We start from the raw sequence: 16,707 nt of genomic DNA, 5'->3' as shown, positions 1-16,707 counted from the left end.
CTGGGAAAGATTGAGGGCAGGAGCAGAAGTGGGTCAAAGAGGATAAATGGTTGGGTGGCATTATCGACTCAATGGACATGAGTTTGAGCAAACTCCAGGAGGCAATGATGGACAGGGAAGCCTGGCGTGCTGCAGTCCATGGGGTCGAAAAGAGTCAGAGACGACTTAGCGACTGACCGACAACAAACTTGAAGAATCTGTGGAATATAAGGGGGTTGAGTCATTTAGAGACAGCAGTGCTTGGATTTGGGGATGAAAGACAGTGAAGAGTCTGGGATGACCTGCATGCCTGGCTTGACGATGGTATTGTTTCACTGAGATCAGAGTATGCAGTGAAATCGGAGTATGAAGTTCACAAACACAGCCGTGGATGTGTTTGTGGTAGTTGGGGCATAGAGGAGACAGACAGCAGTGGGGGTCTAGAGCTCAAGAGGGCGGTCAGGCTGCAGCACAATGGGGCTGCTGAAGCTGTGCACAGGCTAAGTTCGCAGAGGGGGTGGCCCGAGCAGGGTGAGAGCATCCCTGTCTTGGGATGGGCAGAGGAAGCGGCATCCCGGATGTCGTCACCACTGCATGGACAACAGAAGACGCTCCAGACGCCTGTATTTATCTGGAGGTGTATTTTGACATGTATTCAGTCCTGTTTTGAGCCTCTGTCATTTCATATGCATGTCCTTCTGTCCTGTAACACTTGCCATTCTTCCAAAGGTGGAGATTTGGCATGTTTCAAACATGAGGGATAACGTTTTAAAAAATTTTTTTGCATTTTAATATTTTCTTAAATTAGGGTATGTAGCTGCTAGCAGTTGGACTGGGTCTGAGCAATATAACAACTGAGGTGGGGAAGGTTTGAAATGTGCGTGCACTGCTCGCTTTGCTGCCTTGCGTTTCTGCCACAGCCGAGAGAACTACTACCCCAGTCCTGGGCTCAAAATAGGCACATGAATGGGGCAGAATCGCCCCAGCTGATCCACAGACCTGAGAGGGAGAAATAAGTGCTTACTGTCTACTAGGTGGCACTGAGGTTTTGTGGTTGTTATGCAACAGATGGTGAGGGACAGGGAGGCCTGGTGTGCCGCATTCCATGGGGTTGCAAAGAGCAGGACACGCCTGGGCGACTAAACAACAGCATGCAACAGTTATTCCTTTCCCTTGTGTTGAAGTATCATTTATACACAATGAAACGTTCAGATCTTAAATACACCTTCAGTCTGTATTCACCTGCGGAACCCACACCCCTGGCCATTACCAAGTGATTCGCTGGCCCTTTTGAGTCAATCGCCACCTCATGCCCAAAAGCAAACACTGACTTCCTCTAACATCATATCTTAGTTTTAAGACTTCTATCATTGCAACCTACTTTGGGGGTAAGTTGATATACAAAAGAGTAGGGATTAGCAAAATCCAGCCCATTATCCATTTCTGTATGCTTCATGAGCTAAGAATGGTTTTTACATTTTTAAACAGCTAACAGAAAAATCTAAAGAGGAGTACTCGTTTGTGACGTGTGAAAATTTTCAAATTTCATCGCCTGTGATAGTTTTTTATTGGCATGCAGCCAGCTCCATTTGTTGATATATCATCTATGGCTGCTTCTGCACTATAGCTGTGGAGATGAAGAGCTGAGATTCAAGAACATATGCCCCAGAAGCCTGAAGTACTTACTACCTGGCCCATCCCCCTCTCTCCATCACACATGTGGATCCAAGTGCTGGCAGAGGGGGACGGGGGGTGGTCAATGCTGAGAACCAGGAGTTCTGAGTGCTGTTCTAATTACCCTCAATCAAGTTATATATAAAAATCATACAGGTTCATGGAGAAGGCAGTGGCAACCCACTCCAGTACTCTTGCCTGGAAAATCCATGGACGGAGGAGCCTGGTAGGCTGTAGTCCATGGGGTCGTGAAGAGTCGGACATGACTGAGCGACTTCACTTTCACTTTTCACTTTCCTGCATTGGAGAAGGAAATGGCAACCCACTCCAGTGTTCTTGCCTGGAGAATCCCAGGGACGGGGGAGCCTGGTGGGCTGCCGTCTACGGGGTCACACAGAGTCGGACACGACTGAAGCGACTTAGCAGCAGCAGCAGCAGCAGCAGCAGCATGCATGTTCATGAAAGTCTAAATACTGTCAAAACACACAATGTGGAAAGTAAGAGCCTCTCATAAGCCCAGCTCTAGGGCAGAATACTCTACACTAAGATTTCCAAGCAAACTAAAGCTAAGTTACAACTAATGCATAATCATTATTATCCTGTATCGTTTTCATATGATGGTCACCATCACGAAGATCCATTACTACTGAAACAGGAAGAGTGAAGCTGTGAATAGGAATAGGCCAAAGTCAGATGGAAGAGGTAGGATGACTGCCAACATTTCACCTGTGAACTACAAGGGGAGACAGGAAAGAGTCTGATCCCCAGAATCACACTGCATTAAACACCCAAATCCCGCCAGGCCAGTCCATGGGCACATCAGACCTCCAAGGACAAAAGGAGGGGTCCCGAAGGGGGACCAGCCACCACACACTGTGCTGGCTGGGCTTTGCCAGATTACAGGTGTGCATGGCTGCCTTAGAAACAGCCTGAATCTTATCCTAGAATGCAAAGTGTGTTCTCTCCCGGCTAATAAAGTACAGTGCTATTCCTCTGCTGGGAATACCGGTAAGATTTACATTCTGCCTTTAGGAATAACACCATCTGGAGACACCTTTCCAATATATGGCTTTGTTCAATAATTCCAACTCTAGAAGACCATCTCTTCAAGTTTTTCCCAACTACCTCAGCCTTCCTTAATGGAAATATTTCTCTTTTCATTCAGTGATTTCTCCTCTAATTGAGAACCATTTTGATACTCTAGAAGGGATGTGGGATTGGGGGCAGTGACAGATCTGAATATCTGCAGGGCTTTTCTTATGCTGAGTGGCAAACATAAGTCGGGATCAGAGTTCAATTTTGGAGACAACAGGGGAAAAGCTGATGCCATTTCTCATGCCATCCCTTTAAGTGTATCTGCATAAGCATTAAAGTTTATTAAAGGTGATAAAGTATTACTTTAAAGGCTATCAATTTAGTAGCCAACTGTGGATGTTCACATGCTTCTGTTTTTGGGGTGGGGGGTGGTTGTTGAGTATTTCAGGAAACCTATGAATTCTTTGCTCAGAAAAACTCACACGTGCACACCTTCCCTACACACACACACACAAATATTCATGGTGCCTTCAGGCTCCCAGTGCATGGCGAGGGATCCCAAGTTTATAAAAGTTAACTACGGGATGGGGGGGGCGGTAAGGGGAGAGTGTACCCCGAGGGGCTGTATTAGAGACAGTCTAAAATGACAGCCTCATCACCTGTGAAGTTTGCCTCAGAGGCAGGGAGATAAAATGAATAAAATAGGCTCTTAATTTGCAGCTCAGCTGGCCTTTGGGGGGAAAAAATGCAAGGGTTTGATTTGAGAGTGACTAAATTGGTATTCGTATGCTCCGTGTGTCTGTGTGTGTAGGTGCACGTAGATGTGGGAGTTGCGTGTGTTCACGTGAGTCCACCCTTGAGGGACGAATCGTCCACTCCTCGGTACTGTTCCTCAGTTTAGCAGCTGAGATGAATTCACCCAGGTGAGAGCCAGCTGGTGGGGCCCCAGGCAGCCTGCCCCGGGCCGGGGGGGGGGACCCTGTTAACCTCTTCCCACCTCCAAGTGTCTATGCTCACGGCCACCATTAAGGTGAGGACACCAGTCCCCATGGGAGCCTTTCTGGCAGCTGTGAAATGTTCCAATTCCTTCTAATCGCAGAGGACTGATCTGCTGCTTACTGCTAAACTGCCTTAAACTACATCCCGCTGTGTGGCCCAAAGGGGATTACCAGCTGTCATGGAGCTTTTATCTTTCCACCTACCCAGCAGCAGACAGGAGAGCTCAAAATGTGACAGAAGTAAGAACTAGGAGTAAAGAAATTCCCAGAGGGGCGAGTCTGTGTCTCTCAGAGGCGCTGAAAGCATCCTACACAAAAGTAAAACATGAATCTTGGGTTTCCTGAATTCTCCTCTGCCTTTTCTTGGCTAAAAGCATGAGACTGATAAGTCAGTGTCTGCCAATTGCGAGCTCTGGCCAGCAAAGAAAATCAGATGGGGGAAAGGCAGGCGCCTGAGCAGGGGCTTGCTAGCAGGCAAACACACACAGGCCAGACGTGGGGAGAAAGGAAAGAAAAGGCCACCGCCCTTCCTGAACTTTCAAGGACAGCCCTACAATTGTTTCAAAGGGTGGTCCAGACAACACAGGAACTCCTAAGAGTTCAGCTGAGGGAAGAGCACGTGTGCGCACCACAGGATCATCAGACTGGCTCTGTTTCCATGTCCATGATCACACACAGGTTCTGCTTCCTATGGCAGCAAAGGCTGCGCTGCCTTCAGAGCTCTGGGCTGTCTTGCCAGGTCTGGCGTCTATTCCAGAAACCCTTGGGACCAAGAGACTGATCAACAGAGGAAGGGGGAAAAAAAAGAGTGTTTTATTGTGCAAAAGCCCAAGTAACTTTTTTAAAATGTGCGTTGTTTAAAATCTTCCAGTGGATTCCCACTTCCCTGAGGATAATTTCTCAGTTCCCTATGTTGGCCTTTATGTAAGAAGACCATATACGTAGATGCTCCAAACAGGGACACCTTGGAGAATGAAAGACACTGCTATTCCTAACAATGCTGGGACAACTGTCATAAACCAGGACTGTCTACCAAGACACCAGACTCTGGGCATCCTCTGGCTCAGCCCAGGGACCCCCCTTCCCTCCCACCGCCCACAGGCTTTCTCCCACCTCCTCGCCCTGTTCCACGTGTCTGCAGGTTTCTCACCCACCCCACTCTTGCTCAGCCCTCTCAGGTCTCAGTCTGGAAGGAACATGGACAGGGAGGTCTCCTCTGACCCCTGAGACAAGGTTGGTTCCCTCTCACAGGCTCCCAGGGCACCCAGAACACCGCTCATCACTTCTGCTATCTTCATTTACTGGCTGTGGTTGCCTTCTGCAGCCGCCTCGCTGTTTGGCCTCCAGGTTGCGGCAACTCAGATCCTTGCAGTAGGCCTGATGCAAGGAGGTGTTGGGTTCTTCCGGTCTCACCCACGGCACCTGTTTCAGATGCTTCCCTTAACCACCGTCCCCATACCACGTGAGCTAAAGGCTGTTCCAAGGGCTCTCAGGGCCTTAGGCTGCCTCTGACACACGCTGCTGACATGGACCCACTCAGCACTCTGAGCCCTCCAGAGCAGAGACTGTGATCCAGTCACGCAGGCACAGTGTGCTCCTTGGGGAAGAGGCTGGAAAACGATGAGAGAGCCACGATCCCTGGTCAGAAACCTTGGGCCCAGATGCACTTTGGGCTTCAGAATTTTTCATTTGAAAATGATAGCTTGATGTAATAGTGCCAGTGGAGCTGGGGCAGCACCCAGTAATCTGCCACCACTGATATTTCTGCAGCAAAACGTGTGAATATTCACACTGAGCAGCTAAATAAAGCCTCAAAATAACCTCACCCTGACTCCCTTCGGGTCAGGCTTTGCAAGCCACTGAGTTCAGAGCAAGTCAGAATTTTCTGCCCCGGTTATGAAGGAATTTTGGTTGTCAAGAGCTTTTGGGTAAGGAAACATTCAAAGAAATAATAGCTGAGAACTTTCCTGAATTGCTGAAAGTCATTACCTACCTGGTCACAGCAGGTTCTTGAATTTTTGTCTATAAGTATTGAATAAAACTTTTTTAAATGCCCCCCCCCAAAAGTTTTTGGGTATTTTAATCATGGGAAAGGGGCTGTGGACTCGTGACAGCTGACATTTTATTAATACTCATCTTGGTGCTGTTCCAAGTTTCTATACAGTTGTATATAACACAACATATTCTACATATATCTATGGACATGTTATAAATAATATATAGGCTGCATCTATAAAATGTCATTTTGTGCTCAAAACAATCCTATAAAGTAAGTGTTCCTAAAAAAAATAAATAAATAAATCAACTAAGTGTTCCTGCTTTATTGTTCAGATAAGGAAACTGAGGCACAGAGAAGCCACAGGACACACCCAGGGTCAGCAGCAGACTCCAACACCGACACACGCGCCCCAGCTAGTGCTCAGCCACGGCTGAGTAAACGAATCAACAAAGCTCGCGTGTGCATGCAGCAAGGTGCAGGGGAAGCAGCTGAACAGCAAATCTGCCGAGGTGGCCGGGTCAGTTCCCTGGGGCTGTCTGTCTCAAACCTCTTTGATAGGCATTGCTTCTACACAAAGATTCTATCCCATCTTAAATGTTTACAAGCGGCCCGGCCTCCTGGACACAGAGCCTGCCTGGTGCAGGGGTTGGCTCCTGACTCAAATTAGGACCATTAACGACAGTTCCCTGCAACTTGGGAGCTGGCATTACAAAGACATTCTCTTGGACAATGAGACGCACGCATGTTTCAAAGGGATATAGGAAACAACCAGAGACAGCCGAGACATCCAAACCCAGCCTGACATATTCTACTCTGCAGACTATGATTTCTTTTTAAATAAAACACTGGCTGGCACACGGGACCTAGTAGGCCAGTGGGGGCTGCCTCTTGCTGCTGATACGTAACTGATTATTGTCGAGTCATTTGGCAATGATATTCTTCCATTAAGGCTTACCGCGCACCTACTACGGGCCAGGCACTGCTTAGCAGATAATGTGGTGCGCGCTCTCCCAGGTCATGCGACTATAGTGGAACATCAACAACAAGGTGAGTGTCATGATCCCGGGAATAAATGGGCAGCAGAGAGAATTATCAGCAATGGGTTTAAATCAATTTGTAATTGGACCTGAAGTGGAACAAAAACTAATTATAGTATTTATGAGCTGTTCAAGTTTAATCCAACAAATTTAGATTATAAAACTAAACGCTTGTGAAGGATTACTGACGCAAGCAGTAGAGTTTCGTGCACTGAGTCATTCTAACGCTCCCGTGTCGAGCACAGACCATCTAGACTGACTGTTATCATTAACAGAAGATTAACATGATTTGCATATATATTGTGAACGTCTAATTAAATAGTTCAATAGTGGAAAAACTAATACAATTTGAGAGTATGGTTTCCAGAAAACATTTAGTTCAGCCAATATCTTTTGTCCATTTAAAGCCAGGTTTATCGCCAATGTAAAACTGCATTCTGCAGAAAGCACTTTGCAAAAGTATTCAGACACCTGCATTTCAAGAGATAAAAGAACAACACTAAAGTGCCTGCAGCTAGAGTAAATATGATTGTGTAGCTCTGGCAACAGAAACATATTTGATGGAACATATGACAGACCCTGTTAGCTGTGATTGCACTTATTCTTTTCTTTCTTGTGAACATGACCCCCATTTTGGTCACTACTCTAACATGCCCTGCTAAATATACTATTTTCCGGCCTCCCTTGAAGTCACAGATGGCCATAGGTCATGGTTCTGGTGAATAAAGTCCAAGTCTGTGTCTGGCTCCTAATAAAAGGAAATAGTTGGCAAAAGGAACCCTTCTCCTACTCGTCTCCTAACCTGGATGTAGACGTGATGCCGGAGCTGCAGCCACCATACTGTCACCATGAGGATGAAAGTAAACATGCCAAGTAGCCCTGATGAGGAATTCAACCAGACTACCTCTAGACTTTATATTATGTGATTAAAAAAAACACACTCTTACTTGTTTTAACCACTGTTCTTTGATATTTCTGTTCTTTGCAACTGAACATTACTAACAGAATAGCCCAAGACAGGAAGTTGTACTGAGAAGTTTGAACCTTGGGTAACCAAGACCGAGAATTCTCTATAATCAGTGACTCAGTGCAGACAGAAGGAAGTAGCCAGTCTGGTACAGAGCAGCATAAAATACTGTTCATCATGGAACCATCAAGTCAGGATGGTGGCAGAGGCTGTTGGCTGTTTACTCGACATGTGTCTCTGTCTTCTTTCTCACCAACATATTCTTTTCCAGCCCCAGAGCAAGTCCCATTTGAGTCACCTGGGCAAAACCTAATAAAAGACAGGAAAGTTGGTTTGGGGCTGTGCTCTGCAACTGTGTAGACAGTTAAGCTTCCAGCTTTCACTTTACATACGAGAGATTTCAATATGAGGTGCAGAAATGTGGTTTACTTCAGGGCAAGTGCAATTTACTGTTAGAACCTTCAGGCCATTTTCTCTGTTTTTTGGTAGAAGTAGGTTTCTAGGAGCCTGGTATATTTGATATAAGATTATTACTACTCCTGGACTCAACGGTAGCTGTATAAATACACATGGAAGAGGTAGCTGCACTTCCCTTGAACCTAATGACCTCACCTTTCCCCCTTTTAAATCGAGAAGCAGTCTGTGCTCTTTTACTCACTCTTGTGTTAATGCTTCATTTGTAAATAACAAAACATTATCTATTTATTTATTCTAAAAAAGGAAGGCATGGGGGGAGTCCCAGAGAACAAGGCATACTCAGAAATTCTAAGGCTGGAGAGCACCAGGAGCTAAGGTTTCATATATGGGCAGGCAGGTGTGGGAGAGTTCTGTGTCTCACACATTAAAGACTGACTTTCATTCCAGTGGCAACAAGGAGCCACTGAAGGATTTTAAACAAGGAACTGACATACTCAGATGTCTTCTTTAGAAAGATCACATGGGCTGCACTACAGGGAACAAACTGCAGGTGGCACAAGAGGCCACTTACAAATTAGTAACAAATGATGCAGGCCTGATTACGGCTATGGCAACCGACAGCTCTGAGAGGCATGAAGGGAATGGGCTTGACATCAGCTTGGGTTCATTGGTACAGGACAGGAAAGCATCACAGCGGCTCCCAGATTTGACAGGGGATAGTTGATACCATTCAGAGCCATAGAAAATGCAGGGGCGGCAGGTGAATGGTAGATGGCACCCGCACTTCTGTGCATGTGGTGGGGCATCTCCTGGAGATATACCACCAGACGGCAGAACACACGGGTCAAGCCCTCAGATCTGAACAGTAACTAACTGTGCATGCAAACAAAGAGCCATCAAACTGTAGATGAACTGAATCGTGTAAAGAAAACGAGTAAAATAGGAAGATGTATCAGTGAAATCACAGGAAAAAAAAAACACTAACAGCAGGGATCTACAAATAAGAGAAGGAAGAGATGGCCAGCAGCGTAGGAAGGGAACCACAGAGGAGGCGGGGCAGGGAGCAGGGAAGCAAGGCGGGACGCCCAGGGAGGAGCTGGAAGGCCTGAGTGGCCTGCAGGGCCCACCACTGCAGAGAGTGGAGCTCACGCCAGCAAGGCTGCTCCTCCCCAGTACACACGGGCTTTGACCCATGGCCAGTGTGTGTGCGATCCTGCTCCCCCGCCACAGCTACCCGGTCAAGAGGCGATCGTTGCCCCAAGCAGTGTAGAAGCCTGGAGTGCCATCGCCCCGCCGCGGGGACTGTGAAGCCGGCTGAGGGGGGAGGAGAACAGGAACACAGAGTCCCGGTCCGTGTTCTGATAAATGACTGTTGTGCTAAGGTGAATTCCAGCTGGTTTTTCTTACTTGGAATAATCCAAGTCTATATCCAGTGAGAGACGCAGAAATACAAATGGCTGTATCGCCTGACAGAGTGAACTACATGCTTGATGGAGACGGAAGAGGCCGCCGCGCAAGTTCCAGAGCAGGCGAGATGAACTGGGGCTGGGTTTAGGGAATGCTTCCAGAAGGGAGGTGGCATCTGGGCTGGCACTTGAAACATTAGGAGGCTTTTCAGGGGGAAAGAAGGGAAAGAGTGCGCTCTAGCTGAAGGAGGAGCACCAGCAAATGCAGAGAAGCAGGAAATAAATGGAGCATTAAGGCAAATGCAGGGGATGGCCATGCCCCCGCCAGTCTCCTGGTGTGATTAACTCTGGCGCTGGCACACCCTTCAGGAGCCTGCAAAGCCTTCCTGCCCTCCCTCAACAGCCTGCCCAGCCCATCTCAGCCCTTCCCACGCTGTCTCGGAAGTCAGCTTGTGTGCGTCTGCGTCCCTCTCCAGGCTGGAGGCACGCATCCTTTTACTTCCGTCCGTCCGGGGCCTGGCACAGAGCCTGGCACAAGTGGGGGTTGAGGACAGACCTGAGCATCTCCAGTAACCTCTGCTCAACCAGTGCACTTGGAGGAGGTGGGCAGCATGGAAGTCTGAGAAGGGACCCTGGGGTCTGGTAGCAGGGAGGCTGCTCGTTGAGGCTGGCTTGGATGAATGTGGGTGTAGCAACATTAAAACAACTTAAGTTTCCTTTTTTTTTTTTTAGTGTGGCAAAATGTATAGAATATAAAATTAGCCATTTGAGTGTCCAGTTCAGTGGCATGGAGTGCATTTATATCGCTGTGCAAACGTCACCACTATCAATTCCCAGAACTTTTCATCTTCCCAGACTGAACCTCTGTACCCATTAAACACTTAAGTCCCATTCCAGCTCCTCTCACCCACCTGTAACCACCACACCACCCCCTGTCTCCATCTATTCTATTCCTCTGGGTACCTCAGTAAATAGCATTTGACCTTTTCAAAACAATTTAGGTTTAATCGTGCTTTAAACTGCAAACATTTACCAAGTGTTACCACTTCCTCCTCCTGAGGCAGGCAGGGTAGGACTATAGGTCTGGCTTTGGAGGCTGATGAAGCTGGGGCTCAGGAAAGTTAAATGATTCACCCAAGCCTCAGCTTTAAGGGGTCATTAAGTGGCCCATGTTCCCCAAACTGCCAGGCTCAGCTAACCCTCTCACACACTCCATGGAGGCCCCTTCAAAATCTGGACTGCTGGGGGGCCATTACCTCAACGCACACCCCACATATCAGCTGGTCTCCCTTGCCTTGGCCCAAAGGTGGGTGGTTTGGGCACTTCACTAAAGATTAGCAATCAGAACAGGAAATGGCCAATTTAGTAGGGCAGGGACAACAAGGATTTAACCTTAGGCCCGGGTGTGTCTTTCCAAGGTCGGATGCTCCCTGCTTAGGAGGGAGACTCGCTCAGAGAGGTCAAAGCCATTGCCAGCATGAATTATTCATCTGTACACTTGTTTGGAGTCCACCTGAATAGGCAACACAGTACAGTCATAGCAGAAATGTGCTAAATGATTAACCCTCCTCCTGCCAGAGTCCCTGGCTGCTGGGCTGGTTGTCTTTCTACTGAACATCCGGAGAAAGGTCCTGCTTTCCATATTCAGGTCAAAAGGTTCGCTTGATTTTGTTTTTTGCAGTCATTAGTCAACACTAATGAACTATTCGGTGGTGGTTTGGTTGATAAGTCGTGTCTGGCTGTTTGCAAACCCATGGACTGTAGCCTGCCAGGCTCCTCTGTCCATGGGATTCTCCAGGCAAGAATACTGGAGTGGTTGCCATTTCCTTCTCCAGGGGATCTTCCAGACACAGAAGTTGAACCTGGGTCTCCTGCATTGCAGGCAGATTCTTTACCAACTAAGCTACAAGGGAAGATCCTAATGACTATTTGCAGACTGCCAAAGGACTCATTGGAAAAGACCTGATGCTGGGAAAGATTGAAGGCAGGAGGAGAAGGGGACGACAGAGGATGAGATGGTTGGATGGTATCAGTGACTCGATGGACGTGAGTTTGAGCAGGCTCCAGGAGTTGGTGATGGACAGGGAAGCCCGGCGTGCTACAGTCCATAGGGTCACAAAAAGTCGGACACAACTGAGTGACTGAATTGAACTGAACTCAAAGGATGCAGGGTTTCTTTAAATTAGTTTGTTTGCTGGAATTAGAAATGGTTCAAACTGTGCATTCATTATCTTCTAAATCAATGTAGAAAGCTCTTAGTGAGCCTAAAGATAATGAGGCTCATTCATTCCATTCTCATCGATACCAACTAAAATAATCTATCGGGTGTTTGTGTGTGCATACATAGGATCTAACATTAAAATCTGAAGACAATCCTTTAAAGATGCTCGTACTTTTTATTTGCCTGTAAATTTACCTGAAAGATAAAATCAAAAGCTAATTAGTTTGATCCCATGTGGCTCCGTTGTGCTTAAGCCTTAAGGAAGATTATGTCTTAGAATTTAAGAATTTCCCTTTGGGCTGGTTGAAAGATGGAAATCCTGTCTCACCTTAAGACTCTGTAAGTGAACCAGAGTGGCTGGGAGACAGATATGGAGGAGGAACCAAGGAGGCTGAAGCAGGAAGACCTAGATTCACAAGCTGCCTCCCACTTATGACACAGTGCTCTGCTGCTGCTGCTGCTAAGTCGCATCAGTCTGTCCGACTCTGTGCGACCCCATAGATGGCAGCCCACCAGGCTCCCCATCCCTGGGATTCTCCAGGCAAGAACACTGGTGTGGGTTGCCATTTCGTTCTCCAGTGCATGAAAGTGAAAAGTGAAAGTGAAGTCGCTCAGTCGTGTCTGACTCTTCGCAACCCCACGGACTGCAGCCCACCAGGCTCCTGCACCCATGGGATTTTCCAGGCAAGAGTACTGGAGTGGGGTGCCATTGCCTTCTCTGACAGTGCTCTTGGGAAAGCCTGTTTATCTGAGCCTCAGTTTCCTCATCTGTGAAAAGGGATCATACCTTCATCTACCAAGGAGGGATTCAGTGCAGAGATTAAATAAAATGAGAACTAATAGCAGCAACAATTCACTGAGTGCATACAATGAGTCAGGCACTGTTCTGTGGAAATTACTGCAATGCACTTTACAAATACCAACTGTAATAACAACTTTATTGCTGGCCTTTACTGGCAATTCACAGTGTTTCAATAAGTTTAGAGGATATGGACAGGTTTCTTCCACTTTATTCTTAAAATCCCATACTGTTTGAGTACCAAAGGTCTTACCTCCCAAATGCCACTTTTGAGTCCATAAGGATCTTCTTCCCGCCCGTCCTCTCTTCAAGGGATGAGGGGAGAAACTGAACCAGAAGGAAGAGGACAGGGAGCTAATATATATTAATTGAGGCACCAAACTTCCATAGCCAGAAACTTAGCCAAATGTTGGGTGTACAAGGATAATAAATAGAAGTAATGTTAAAATGTATCATTATGCTTTTTTCCACCTTTTGTATTTGAGGGCTGATGGACTGGCAGCGGCAGGGATTTGGAGGCTAGTGGTGACCAGCGCTACAGCCACTACAGCCACTGCTGGTTGCTCCCAACAAGCCACCCTGAGAAGTCAGGTGGCACCCGAGGCATTTCAGCCACTGCCCTCCAGGGAACAGTCCCAGCTGGGCACAAACAGGGACTCAAAGACTCAGCATGTGGGCCGCTCATTCCGGCCACCGGCCACTACCAGCCACACAAACCACGCTTCCTGCTCTTCTCAGGGGCCTTTTTAAGGAGGAGCTGGAGTGCGGACAGGGCTCTGAATGACAGAGACCTCCAGACAAAACCAAATTACCTAGACAGCCGATTTGAGTCGTTGGAGGAGACGAAGCTGTTGGATTAGAATAAGATTTGGTTTTCCTCCGCTACCCAAGGAGTTCAAATGAAGCCTGAGTTCACTCTAGAAAAATAAGTTACACTTTCTTTGCAAATACAAGTGGTAAGAGTAAATCCAATATTAATATCCTGCAGCCCTCAGCCATGGTCTGGGAAAGGTTGTAATTATTTCCTCTGCCTGGAAAGCTTTCCCTCACCTTTTTGCACTCCTCTTCCTAGTTAATAGCTTTTTCAGATGCTTGCTTGGAACAACTTCCTGATGGAAACTTCCCTGGAACAACCCCTCCACCCCCAATCCACATCCCCAAAGCCAGGTCAGTGCTCCCCCCCCCACGGCCATGCTCCCAAGCCTGGCCTCATCAAGGCAGGGACCTCTGTGTTGTAAGTGCTTGTTTTTTTGTTTTTTGTTTTTTTTTTGCCTCTGCAGCCTGTGTAAACTTTTCAAGTCAAGGACTGTGTCTTGTTCACCACTACATTCCTGGTGCCTAACACAGCGTCTGACAATACATATATGTTCAATACTGATTGACAAGTGACTCACTGATGACCATGCAAGGAATACATACTCCTTAGGTGTCAACAATTTGAATGTGGAAAGACAGCTGTCTGCCAGGGAACGCCAAGCTCAATACAGAAGGGAGAAGAAGAACCTGGGACGTGGCTGGTTAGAAAAGACCTGCTCATTTTGAAAAGGGTCCAGAACTAAAATTATGTTTTTGTTTTGTTTTATTTTTAGTGTAACGCCACATACATGCCACACCCAGCACCTGGCCAAGCTCCGCCCCTAACTGGATATGGGACTTGGCCCCAGCTCCTCATCACTTACTCAAGTTTCACTTTCATGTAATCCCATCATCAGAGCTTCAGGGTTCTTAAGGGATGACAGAGACTTGAAGAGTCTTCTTTTAATTCTGTATTATACTGAAAATATAAAACAATAAAACGAATCATGCAGGAGTGGAATTTTGGAGTATTTCTTTCTGGTTTTCTACAATGCACATGATTATCCTTTTTGTGTTATATATTCTAACGAGGTCCATGCCCATGGACAGCTGCCACCTCTGGGAACCTCTGCTTCCCCTGCTTCTTCAGCTCCCATTCACTCTAGGGTCCAGTGAGGGCCGTGGCATCTGCGCTGGCTGTCCCCAGGGGCATCAGAGTGTGTACTGTCACTAGGGCTTTTCACATTTGTTTCCAGTATTTGGTGACCAGTCTTTTAAGTGCTACTTAAACTTGTTTTTTTCTTTTTTTGAAAAACAAACAAGGGACTTTCCCTGATGGTCCAGTGGTTAAGAATCTGCCTTCCAACGCAGAGCATGGGGGTTCAATCCCTGGTCGGGGAGCAAAGATCCCACGTCATAGGGCACCTAAGCCTGCACAATGCAACTACTGAAGCTCGTAAGCTCTAGAGTCCGTGCTCCACAACAAGAAGAGCCTGCGCACCACAGCTAGAGAGAAGCCCTGCAAGCTGCACCTAGAGAAAGCCTGCATGCCACGACAAAGACCCAGTGCAGCTAAACAAGCAAACAAAGCATAAGCAAGGTGAAGGGAACAGTATAAAGAACCCATATGCCCCTCACCCTTATTTCATATTCTCCCCCACACTGTACGTGTATTGGGAGCGCTTTAAAGCAGACACCATGTACCAAATCTTCAACACCATTTTTAACTGTCCCTGTGCCCTGAAGCTGCCTTTGGAAGGGACAGAACCTCAGAAATGCACAGAATGTATAAAGAGTACCAGTAGGTAAAGGCCGCTTATGGATGTACACGCTCACAGCATCACGCTGATTTTTTTCTCCCTGACCTGCACGAGAGGGAAACCTTCCAAGTAACTGCTTAAAAGCAAACTCAGCAAATGCCTTTGATCCCTGTGAAAAACTTAGAAGGAACCAGGCAATTTTCCAAAAGCACCAGACTTCACACAGTAACACGCCGGGTCAAATGGACATTTCTGCCTGATACCCAGTTATTTCAATTGTCACCTCTCCAGTTACTTAGTCTCCCTGCTTCATTCCGCCTGGATAGTGGAAAGGGCCACCTGGTTCACTGACTGCCGCTGCCTTTTCTTTTTCCTCACATAAAGAAAAGGGACTATTAATTACAGGTGTCATGAGAGCAAGTGAGAGCAAGTGATCTTGTCTAGACACAGAGAAAGGGGGCTCAGGGGCCTGGAGGCTGAGCTCTCTGAATATTGACCCACCCAGGGACACAGACACACAGACATAACTGGGACTTGCTCAAGCACACAAAAGCACAAAATGAACAAATCAATCAATCAGTCAAAGCTAAAGAGGCTAGAGGCCCAGTGGAATGAATGCTGGAGCCTGGATCCCCCAGGCCAAGTACTGGGAGCTGCTGCTGCTAAGTCACTTCAATCGTGTCCGACTCTGTGCGACCCCATAGACGGCAGCCCACCAGGCTGCCCCATCCCTGGGATTCTCCAGGCAAGAACACTGGAGTGGGTTGCCATTTCCTTCTCCACAAACAACTAAAATAAAACCTAAAAGATAACACAGTGAGTTTCAAACATACACCATCGCAGGACTTCCCTGATGGTCCAGGACTTCCCTGATGGTCTGGTCCCTGATTGGGGAACTGGGATCCCACACGCTGCGTGGCATGGCCAAAAAATAAACCCCAAAATATCAACTCAACAAAAGAGTTACTCTCTTTCTTCAACTTAACTTCTAAGTCTTGGTCCTTGGAAGAGTCACTTCTACACAACTAAAATCACGGCATACGGGTACTTTTATACGTGCTCCTCCTCACCTAATATACCAAACACACCCCCACGTTGCCTGTCTTCCTCAGAATTGTTTTACATAGCTGCATGGTCTGTAGGTATGCCTATAAGCGCAAATGTAATTCTCTGCTCTATTCCTTCCCTCTTTCTTCAGTCACTCATCTTTTGGAAGTGAAGTGAAAATTGCTCTGTTGTGTCCGACTCTTTGCGACCCCATGGACTATACAGTCCATGGAATTCTCCAGGCCAGAACACTGGAGTGGGTAGCTATTTCCTTCTCCAGGGGATCTTCCCAACCCAGGGATCGAATCCACGTCTCCCGTATTGCAGGCAGATTCTTCACCAGCTGAGTCACAAGGCAGGGGGTGCAAAAACTGTTCTTTCGCCTCGTCTCCATCCCCTTCTGCCACAAAGCGCCCATCCCCAGAGGCACCCCTGCTTCCAGGAACTAGCTTGTGCTTCCGCCCCTGTAGGCAACACTCTGCAGCTACTCTCCACCTGGCCTATTCCTACCTCTGTGTAAGGGTTCAGATTAAAAGTCACTTATTCCAGGAGGCTTCCCTGACCCTCCTGATG

At 47.3% G+C, this 16,707-nt stretch overlaps 1 long non-coding RNA gene across 1 annotated transcript in view; it reads right to left on the bottom strand.

Moving 5' to 3' along the window:
• Positions 1–6,914: 6,914 nt before the first annotated feature.
• The window catches only part of LOC138987945 (uncharacterized), a 123,076-nt gene continuing 113,283 nt past the window's right edge, over positions 6,915–16,707 (bottom strand). The window contains exons 3-4 of the long non-coding RNA XR_011464250.1: positions 14,212–14,306; positions 6,915–7,998 (exon numbers count right to left, since the gene is read on the bottom strand). This is a non-coding gene — a long non-coding RNA (uncharacterized lncRNA). The remainder of the gene's footprint in view (positions 7,999–14,211; positions 14,307–16,707) is intronic.

Source organism: Bos mutus, chromosome 5, assembly GCF_027580195.1.
Source record: "Bos mutus isolate GX-2022 chromosome 5, NWIPB_WYAK_1.1, whole genome shotgun sequence".
Lineage (NCBI taxonomy): Eukaryota > Metazoa > Chordata > Mammalia > Artiodactyla > Bovidae > Bos > Bos mutus.
This window is presented reverse-complemented; position numbering and strand designations above follow the sequence as displayed.